Source organism: Oculina patagonica, chromosome 8 (genome assembly GCF_052425735.1).
Source record: "Oculina patagonica isolate OP01 chromosome 8, crgOcupat, whole genome shotgun sequence".
NCBI lineage: Eukaryota > Metazoa > Cnidaria > Anthozoa > Scleractinia > Oculinidae > Oculina > Oculina patagonica.
Genome location: NC_135765.1, coordinates 24459161 through 24470104, shown reverse-complemented (window position 1 = coordinate 24470104; position 10944 = coordinate 24459161). Strand labels below are relative to the sequence as shown.

At 38.3% G+C, this 10944-nt stretch overlaps 1 pseudogene across 1 annotated transcript in view; it reads left to right on the top strand.

The window, feature by feature from the left end:
- Positions 1 to 279: 279 nt before the first annotated feature.
- LOC144664231 (polycystin-1-like protein 2) overlaps positions 280 to 10944 on the top strand; it is a 28492-nt pseudogene continuing 17827 nt past the window's right edge. Inside the window, exons 1-6 of the transcript XR_013572760.1 lie at positions 280 to 399; positions 6075 to 6126; positions 6978 to 7199; positions 7735 to 7887; positions 9534 to 9827; positions 10294 to 10699. The product of XR_013572760.1 is annotated as a polycystin-1-like protein 2 (transcript). The remainder of the gene's footprint in view (positions 400 to 6074; positions 6127 to 6977; positions 7200 to 7734; positions 7888 to 9533; positions 9828 to 10293; positions 10700 to 10944) is intronic.

Sequence of the window (10944 nt, the reverse complement as noted above, 5' to 3'; positions counted from 1 at the left end):
CGTAATACATGTGTAATATTCAAATCACGTATTAATATTTTTATAAACGAAACAGGTAGTTTTAACGTCCCCCAAAACAAGATCACAACGGTTTTTAAAAGAAAAAAAGGCTTCTATCACTTCTATCTGTCTTTTCGTATCAGCGAAAAACAATTATATATCACTGAACACGTCGTCATACGTGTAGTATTCATTTAATCATATGATTTGCATCAGTGGTTATAAATACGTTAATGCTATCATGATCAATTTAGCCACCTGCAAAGCCAAACGACGCAACACATGCAAGGTTGCATGTTCAGAAGGTAATAAAAGTCACTGCACGTCTGAAAAACTACGCATTCATATTTTGTTCTTCTAAGCGAACTATATTACAAAGCAAATCGAGAGATAATAACGGTACGCATATTTTATTTATTCTTAAAGATCGTTTATTTGCTTCAAAAAGTTTTCGTGTGGTTCACAAGGGGTGTTTGCCTTTCGCCCAAAAGAACCGGTTTGGATGATCAATGAATAACGGTTTTTGTTTTACCAAAATCATCAAACCAACCGTATAAGATGCCCTATCATCGATAAGTTGGTCGCGGTTTTTGTTTAGATGCGTTGTAAAAAAAATTAACAAAGGGCAATAATTTTCCAACCGTTCAAACCATCTGGGATGAACGGACTACACTTATGGAAAAACGTAGTCCACGATTTTCAACCGAGCTTTTCGTGATTCTTTCTTCTTGTTGTCAAACAACAGACAACACAAATAAAATATTTTTGCACGACGCTTTGACGGTCAAACTCTTTCAAATGGTTTATGTCAAAGTGGCATTACTTTTTCCGTGAAATCGTTACTACACTTTCAGATACTAAAGTAAAGAGCCAAGTGGCCCATACAGCCGGAGCTTATCTGGTTTCACAGATGTGGTACCACAGTTTGAAACGTGGTTTTAGAGAGATTTACCCTGATTTGGCTTTTAGTTAACGGTACGTTGCAATACGGGAAAGAGATCAATGTAACGTATTCCCGCGCGCGCTTATCCTGTTTTCTAGCTTTACTGTTCGCGAATTAATTATCTCTCTAAAGGGTCTGTCACTGTGCCCCTGACGAGAATGGCAGACTTTCTGAGCTTTCATGACAATCTACTCCGATCCAAGAAAAATTATTAGTGAGCTCACTATTATAAATTCCTTAATTAAATTAAAATAGTAATTTATCTAAGCGATAAATTTAAATAAAGACAACAGATAACCACTAAGTAAACCACCATAGCCAGTCATTGAGTCTGTTACTTACACAAACATAACTATTAGGAGTTTTCTTTACCATCTAGTCTGTAAACTCTCTAGTCAGTCAGTCTTATGGATGGTTTTCTGCACTTTCGACCTTCGTCTGCTCGGTCTGTTTGTTCAGACCTTTCAGGTGCTTATGCACATGTTTGGCTGTTCACTCGGCAGTTCATTCGAATCGTTGTTTCTGCAGTTTTCATATCCGTTACTTACATGAACAGTAAAAGCCGAAATATTAAAACCTATAGAGTTCCGAAACTTTTTGGTTTTAATATCATAAATGGCATGCCACAGCGTTGGAACTATTCCTTCGCTTAGGAAAATCAAAATAACAATTTTGATAGGTATAAAATTATTTAGTTTTAAACCGAAGATAATATATTAAGAAATAGTTTTTTGTAAAGACAACCTGTTACTACCAAGTAAAACCCAATGGCCAGTCGTCAAGTAACGTAGCCGAATTTCGTAAAATTCTTGGTTTTAATATCAAAGTATTATCCTGCGACGTCAAAACTTTTCCCTCACTTAATTTTAACCACTCTTTTTGGTGCCCAGATAGCGCGCGCGTGCATGATGCGAGCATTCCAATTTAAAGTACGCGTGTACAACCAACCGTCGCGAGCTAACAAAAGAAAACGACCAAACGAGTTTGTTCCGTGCCAAGCGCTCAGTCTTTTCCGATGGTGAGTTAATTATTTTTGTTTTTAAGAGATTTGATTTGCCAAATTAAATCCTAACAACAATGTGTAAAACATAACTGCGAAAGCTTATTTAGTTTACGGTAATTTTTAGTAATGTAATCTCATCATCAACTGTTAAACACATTCAACGATCTTTCCTAACTTAGGTCATTAGATTTTTGCCGGTTTTAAACTTTTTGTAAACGTTTCGTCGGTATAGATTGAAAACAGTTAGCTCAGCCACGTAGGGCCAGCTGTGGTACCACAGTTTGAAACGTGGTTTTAGAGAGATTTACCCTGATTTGGCTTTTAGTTAACGGTACGTTGCAATACGGGAAAGAGATCAATGTAACGTATTCCCGCGCGCGCTTATCCTGTTTTCTAGCTTTACTGTTCGCGAATTAATTATCTCTCTAAAGGGTCTGTCACTGTGCCCCTGACGAGAATGGCAGACTTTCTGAGCTTTCATGACAATCTACTCCGATCCAAGAAAAATTATTAGTGAGCTCACTATTATAAATTCCTTAATTAAATTAAAATAGTAATTTATCTAAGCGATAAATTTAAATAAAGACAACAGATAACCACTAAGTAAACCACCATAGCCAGTCATTGAGTCTGTTACTTACACAAACATAACTATTAGGAGTTTTCTTTACCATCTAGTCTGTAAACTCTCTAGTCAGTCAGTCTTATGGATGGTTTTCTGCACTTTCGACCTTCGTCTGCTCGGTCTGTTTGTTCAGACCTTTCAGGTGCTTATGCACATGTTTGGCTGTTCACTCGGCAGTTCATTCGAATCGTTGTTTCTGCAGTTTTCATATCCGTTACTTACATGAACAGTAAAAGCCGAAATATTAAAACCTATAGAGTTCCGAAACTTTTTGGTTTTAATATCATAAATGGCATGCCACAGCGTTGGAACTATTCCTTCGCTTAGGAAAATCAAAATAACAATTTGCTTTAACCATATGCCGGATCTCGATCCCACCATATGGCGGACCATGACCAACTCAAGATCCAGTCCTCCGTGGGTCAGTTGTGCTAGACCTCTTTTCGTTTCGAGATAGGCGAATACGTCTATAAAACGACCTTGTTAGTACCCACAAAGAAATGGTTTGTCTATGGCACCCAATTTCTTCGTAAAGACGGTTGGATGTATCCGGGAAGGAACTCATGGCTCGACAATTTTTAGTGGATTTTGCCATTTTGATAGGTATAAAATTATTTAGTTTTAAACCGAAGATAATATATTAAGAAATAGTTTTTTGTAAAGACAACCTGTTACTACCAAGTAAAACCCAATGGCCAGTCGTCAAGTAACGTAGCCGAATTTCGTAAAATTCTTGGTTTTAATATCAAAGTATTATCCTGCGACGTCAAAACTTTTCCCTCACTTAATTTTAACCACTCTTTTTGGTGCCCAGATAGCGCGCGCGTGCATGATGCGAGCATTCCAATTTAAAGTACGCGTGTACAACCAACCGTCGCGAGCTAACAAAAGAAAACGACCAAACGAGTTTGTTCCGTGCCAAGCGCTCAGTCTTTTCCGATGGTGAGTTAATTATTTTTGTTTTTAAGAGATTTGATTTGCCAAATTAAATCCTAACAACAATGTGTAAAACATAACTGCGAAAGCTTATTTAGTTTACGGTAATTTTTAGTAATGTAATCTCATCATCAACTGTTAAACACATTCAACGATCTTTCCTAACTTAGGTCATTAGATTTTTGCCGGTTTTAAACTTTTTGTAAACGTTTCGTCGGTATAGATTGAAAACAGTTAGCTCAGCCACGTAGGGCCAGCTGTGGTACCACAGTTTGAAACGTGGTTTTAGAGAGATTTACCCTGATTTGGCTTTTAGTTAACGGTACGTTGCAATACGGGAAAGAGATCAATGTAACGTATTCCCGCGCGCGCTTATCCTGTTTTCTAGCTTTACTGTTCGCGAATTAATTATCTCTCTAAAGGGTCTGTCACTGTGCCCCTGACGAGAATGGCAGACTTTCTGAGCTTTCATGACAATCTACTCCGATCCAAGAAAAATTATTAGTGAGCTCACTATTATAAATTCCTTAATTAAATTAAAATAGTAATTTATCTAAGCGATAAATTTAAATAAAGACAACAGATAACCACTAAGTAAACCACCATAGCCAGTCATTGAGTCTGTTACTTACACAAACATAACTATTAGGAGTTTTCTTTACCATCTAGTCTGTAAACTCTCTAGTCAGTCAGTCTTATGGATGGTTTTCTGCACTTTCGACCTTCGTCTGCTCGGTCTGTTTGTTCAGACCTTTCAGGTGCTTATGCACATGTTTGGCTGTTCACTCGGCAGTTCATTCGAATCGTTGTTTCTGCAGTTTTCATATCCGTTACTTACATGAACAGTAAAAGCCGAAATATTAAAACCTATAGAGTTCCGAAACTTTTTGGTTTTAATATCATAAATGGCATGCCACAGCGTTGGAACTATTCCTTCGCTTAGGAAAATCAAAATAACAAAAAGCCAGCTGTGGTACCACAGTTTGAAACGTGGTTTTAGAGAGATTTACCCTGATTTGGCTTTTAGTTAACGGTACGTTACAATCCGGAAAAGATCAATGTAACGTATTCCCGCGCGCGCTTATCCTGTTTTCTAGCTTTATTGTTCGCGAATTAATTATCTCTCTAAGGGGTCTGTCACTGTGCCCCTGACGAGAATGGCAGACTTTCTGAGCTTTCATGACAATCTACTCCGATCCAGGAAAACTTATTAGTGAGCTCACTATTATAATTTCTTCAATATAACTAACAATGGTAATTTACCTAAGCGATAAAATTAAATAGGGACAACAGATCACTACTAAGTAAACCAGCATAGCCACTCATTGCGTCGGTTACTGGCACAAACATAACTATTAGGACTTTTTTCTTTACCATCTAGTCAGTAAACCCTCTAGTCAGTCAGTCTTATGGATGGTTTTCTGCACTTTCGACCTTCGTCTGCTCAGTCTGTTTGTTCAGACCTTTCACGTGCTTATGCACATGTTTGGCTGTTCACTCGGCAGTTCATTCGAATCGTTGTTTCTGCAGTCTTCATATCCGTTACTTACATGAACAGTAAAAGCCGAAATATTAAAACCTATAGAGTTCCGAAACTTTTTGGTTTTAATATCATAAATGGCATGCCACAGCGTTGGAACTATTCCTTCGCTTAGGAAAATCAAAATAACAAATCGTTACTACACTTCCAGTCCACCGCAGGATTACACCCAGCATTATTTCCCGGGCCGGTACCCATTTATACATCCGGGTGGAGAGAGGCACTAAGAGTGCGTTATCCAAGAACACAACGTAGTGCCCCGGCCAGGGCTCGAAACCGGACCGTTCGATCCCGGGACGGAGCGTGCTAACCATTAGGTCACCACGCCTCCGATACTATTAGACATTAACTCCACCATTTTTTTTCTGCTTAGCTTTGACTATTTAGCCGGCAAATTTTAGGTGTTGTTTCACGGGTGAAACAATAGCATTCTTATCAATGCTAAAAAAGAAAAAAAATTACTGTTAAAACTATTGTCTCGACGTTATCATGGCAACGATGTTATGAAATACACCATTATCTAATTTGAAGTCTTCTGAAGGCATGGGAAAATAGTATTGAAATCCTAGATAGCAAATCTTTGGACATTATTGAACGTCCTATTACGTCATAGTTACGTCATAATAATGTTCAGTAGCGCAAGTTGTAGACTTTCTAGTAATTAAAAATAATTATCAAGACGGGAGGGTGTAGTGGGGCTATGATTTTTAAAACTTATCTAAACACGGCGTTTATTTGACATGTACAGCCTCTTTTCTTTCCATTACTATTTATAAAGTTGGTTATGAAACTAATGGCAAGGTAATTAAAAACCTTGAAATTACCTTGAAGTAATTTCGGTACTCAGTTTAGGAAAGAATATGGGACGTCAACTTTCATTAGTTGTAATGAGTGCCACCGAAAAGGATATTGTTTTTATTGTTGTTGTTGTTATTTTATCCTTAACAATATGAGAAACTTAGTTTGTTAATGTCATTGGGAAACATTGGGCTAGTCATTAACTGAATGTTCTTCCTCTTATTTTTAGATGAAAGCGATTTTACTGGTGTTTGTTGTAAAGATATTGCGCATTTGTGAAGGTATGATAAAAAACAGCGAAGTATTTGCTTGACCATTCTCGTCTTCAGTGCTGCTTGTTCCTTTTAGCCGGCAGAGCCTGGGGTACGAATAACAAGTATCTCTGGGGACACATGATTTGATTAGCTAGATCTCCAACAAAGAAAAATAAAAACTTGACGAATCAAATCAACAGTTTTAAAATCCCTTTGTTGTAAGGGATTTTGCTATGGTTGAGTCTAGCGGGACTTCGTACGCGATGTTCGACGAGTTAGCTTCACCGAAAGGTCTCTGATGAGTCTCTTGGCGGAGACCAAACATGCGTGTCAAACCAGCCACGAAAGTATTCAATAACAATTTACACGTTACGCAATTGGGAATGCTTACGCGATGTAAGGCCAAATTGCACTATCATTTCGACGCTAGCGGGACTTCGAACGCGATGTTCGACGAGTTAGCTTCACCGAAAGGTCTCTGATGAGTCTCTTGGCGGAGACGAAACATGCATGTCACACCAGCCACGAAAGTATTGATTTGATTTGTTGTTAAAAATCTACCCAATTAAATCATGTGTCCCCAAAGCCATTTGTTCCCCGTGCCTCAGGCTCAGCCGGCCTTAAATGACAAGCGGTTCTGGGAACGAGAATGTTGATTAACACGATTTGAATCTTGAGTTCCCAGCCCCCGTTAGAGGCGGGGGATACCTTCTCCATCCTAGCATTTTATCAAGTTGCCCTTACCGCTAGTCATCTTGTATTCGCATCTGGTCTTGCGCTCAGAAAAAAAGGACCGTGAGTGCATTACCCATGATCACACCAAAATGACCCTTATGCTAATAACTTTGTGAAATTATTCATCCCTTCTTATTTTGCAGCTGAGCCGCCGAACTTTTTCCATGTCTATGTCACAGACAAACCGTTAGACAAACCGTTTACCCCACTGGAATATTCCGCAGCAAATATGACGTGTGTAGCTTTTGATTCAGCAGGAGTAAAGGTTCCCGAAAAAATCAAGTTTTTTAGAAGAGAGGGAGAAGGAAGCCGTGAACTTACAGCAAATGACAATTTTTACTTCACAAATCGAACGGAAACGCTTGGTAGGTAAATCAAACTAGCTGAGGGGTGGTAAGTTTGGAATTCTCCGGGTGGAGATGTTGAATCCTTTAAAGAAAATGATACCAAACCTTGTGACGTAACCTAAAAATTATCCTGGAATGTCAATAAAACCTGATGCTTTTCCAGTTTTTCTATGAAAATGTTTCGATATCTTTCAGTAACTTTCCCGTTTTTAAATCGTTTTGGCATACTTTATTTCACGGTTTGATAGTTGTTAACTTAATGACAAAATAAAAAAATGGCAGAACCTCGACTCATCACGTCATGTAGTTGTCCTCAAAGAAGACGTACTATATATAATCTAAGTTTCGCTGGTATGGCTTTGTAACGATACTTTTAGAGTATGTATGTCAGCGGCAACGTATGTATTCGACCCAGTCTCTAACAAAAATTACAACTACTTTTTGGGCAAAGTGTCCCTTAGTCGAGGCTCTAACCAATATACCTTGTTTTAAGTGTTTTGACATTTTGTTTTTCAATTTTTAGAACAATAGTTAACATCTCTTCTTTCTGCAGATAACAAAACAAAGCTTTTTGTCACACTGAACTTCCGAAATGTAACGCGTAAAGACGACAGTCGATATTGGGATCGACCTTACGAATGTCACGCTTTCGCAAAGGGTGATCTAGTGGAAAGAAGGACTTTCTTCGACGTCTATGTCATACCAAGTAAGTGTTCTGACCCAATGCAGGGATGCAGTTATCATGTCTGTTTGGGGAACTTTTCAATAAAGTATTAATGTAACGATGAATACATAGCATTTATTTGCAGTGTTTCCGTCAAAACTGGTCTGTTAAAATGTACACATGAAATTATGTTATATTCTGATGGAAGTATACAACTCAGTTGCCCTTGGCTAGTACCTTAAAGGGGACTATGTCACGGGGATTTAACCGTTTTTTGGTCAAAACTGTTCTGAAATAAGTGGTAGGTAACTAAACACATAAAAAATCATTATCTTTGAACATCTAAAGGAAGATAAAACCTTAATTCGCGGATAAAAATCAAGCTACGGCTATCGATTTTTCGAAGACGCTCGGAAACAATTAGAAAACGTTTGCCTAACGTTTTCAAATTGCAATCCGTTTACATCCGAGGCATCCGCAGCCAAAGATGCTAGTTAACAGATTCAGTGCCCTAATGTAGCCATTTTTAATAAAAATAGACCATTGTTGTTAGGTTTCATGCGACACAAATATAAATTTTGGCGTTTCAAAAATCTGGTAAAATCCGTGATATAGTCCCTCTTAACTGAAATTCTGTCTTGCCGGATCCCTTATACACCTGCGCGCCCTGCGCGCTGCGCCGCTGTGCAGCTGTTTTAGTGAAAGAAATTGTCAGAAGCGACCATAATGCCTATGCATAGAACTTTTCAAATTGAACAAGGTTTGAGCCAGCTAATTATTAGTGATTTGCGAGCAACACTTTCTTATCGATTAGGCCTAAACTTTAGAAACGAAACCGAGCAATTTTCGATCGAACAAAGTGCTTGCTTTGATTTGTTTATACGACTGATTTTCCCGAGTAATTAAATTCCGTTTCAGTAGATTACCGAAAACGCTCCTGTAAATGAATATCTTTGAAATTAACGCGAATTAAATTAACGTCAATTAGAGGGAAAATTTATTTCGAATAAGGAAATTATCGCGAAAGTGGGGGAAATTTTTAAAACTGAAGAAAATTTAAACGATTAGTGATGTATCTAAAGATATTTTGGTTGCAGTAAAAAAAGATGCCGAGAAGCGCTCGTCTGAAAGCAAGAATGAACTGGATATATTGCAGATGAGATTTCTTTATAGCTTTTACATTGTCAAAGATTGAAAAATAGTGTGCAGAAGGAAGAAGGTTATTGTTTCCTAGTAGCTGCTATATGTGTTCGTCTATAATTTGGCGTGAAATTAAGGCTTCGGAATTAACGCTCAAAAAAATTAACGCGAATTTTGAGAACTCGCGTTAATTTCATGGAGTGATAATTTCCTATAATAAGGTATAATGTATTTATTGTCCAGATACACACTGACTTATTTTACAAGACCCTGCCAAACAATCTCCTCCTCGCAATTTCTGTAACTAGAGAATAAATCAACGTGACGCCCAATTGAAGTAGCCATCTTACTTTCATTTCCACTCCCTTCTAGCATAAGTAACAGAGTTCCGCTCGCACGGCAGATCGAGGGAAAGAGAGAAGTTGCTCGCAATTTACATGGTCTCACCCACCTCTTGTACACAGCTTTCATCACACGTATATTTTGTACTCTTATCTTAAGTTTTCATAGCGCTTAGTTTTTTGTGCTCTCCGATATTTTTCTTGCAGCCCGACCGGTACTAAAGTGCTACAAATGTCTTGGCTCAGGCCAAGAATGCCGCTATGAAGTGGTATCCAAAAATAGAAGCGCCCAAGTTGCTTGTGAAGGATATGAGGACCGATGTTACTGGGCTTACCAAAGAATTAATAGCAGCCTGGAAGGTTTCATAATGGGGTGTAATACTAAACCATATTGCGAAAAGATACCTCGACAAGCCGAAAAAGCAGTGAGGTCTAATTTTATGGAATGCTTTGATATATCATGTTGTGACTCAGACTTCTGCAACAAACCGATGTATACAGGTAGGTATTAATCATTGATAAATACTTTTCTAATAACTTTTTTGGGAATTCAAAATGATAACTGAGTAGAGTTAGTAAGCAAGCAAATACACGATTTTCACTAGTACTGTGAGCCCGCCAATTAAAGAAATTGCGGAAAAAGCCTGAAATGAAAAAAATAGGCCTTCAACGGAACCCTTGACCTCCGCGACACTGTTGCGATGCTCTACCAACTGAGCAATGAAGCCACACACTGGGAGCCAGTTCATTTTAATGGGTTCTATCTTTCCCAGGAAGGGATAGATGACAGGATAAATGAAATTATTTGCACGCCAGATAGAAACAAGCAATTTGTTTGTTACATTTATTCTATCAAAAGAAAAAGTGTTTTGAAACCAGGGCGAGGTAATGATATTATCATGGTAATGTTAACTGAGTTACTAAAATTATCTTCAATTATCTTCAAAAAATTGTTTATTGTTTGTAGATGGCAGATTTTGTAAGAGGAAACAAAATCTGGTGGCGGTTATCTACGGAGGAGCCGAAGTCATCCGAGGATTTAACGAAAACATTGCGATGCACGGCTCGCTTTCCTATGACCCCGAAACAGGTGATAACAAAGGGATGAACTTCACTTGGCGTTACGGCAGCATACCAAGAAACAGCAACTCTAGTCGCCATTTGCTAAAACAGGGCTCGTTTCCATCAGTAAATTTCTCAGCCGTGCAAAATGAAAAGGTTAGCTTTGGGCGCATCATTTCGATCAACCCCAATGCTACAAACGGCAGTGAGACATTTGTTATCACTTTGACCGTAACCAAAGGCCATCGCACTGCAAGCGCCATTCAAGTTGTTCATCTTGTTAGAGGAGATCCACCCAGAATATTTCAAAGGTACGAAACTCCGTATTTTATTTGTGTCAGCCCTATAACGTTGATAGGCCATTAACCGTGGGGCCGTAGTAATGGAATACAAATGTTATAATTGCCGGGTGGTGAGCGCTATAAATGGTTGTGCGATTCCATTATAATTAGGCTGTATACTTTGGTTGAAGTGAACACCCTTGACTCTAATTAACCGGGAATGTGCCGCCCCAACAGGTATTTGTCTTTTGGGTTGTGGAAATATTATATTATAT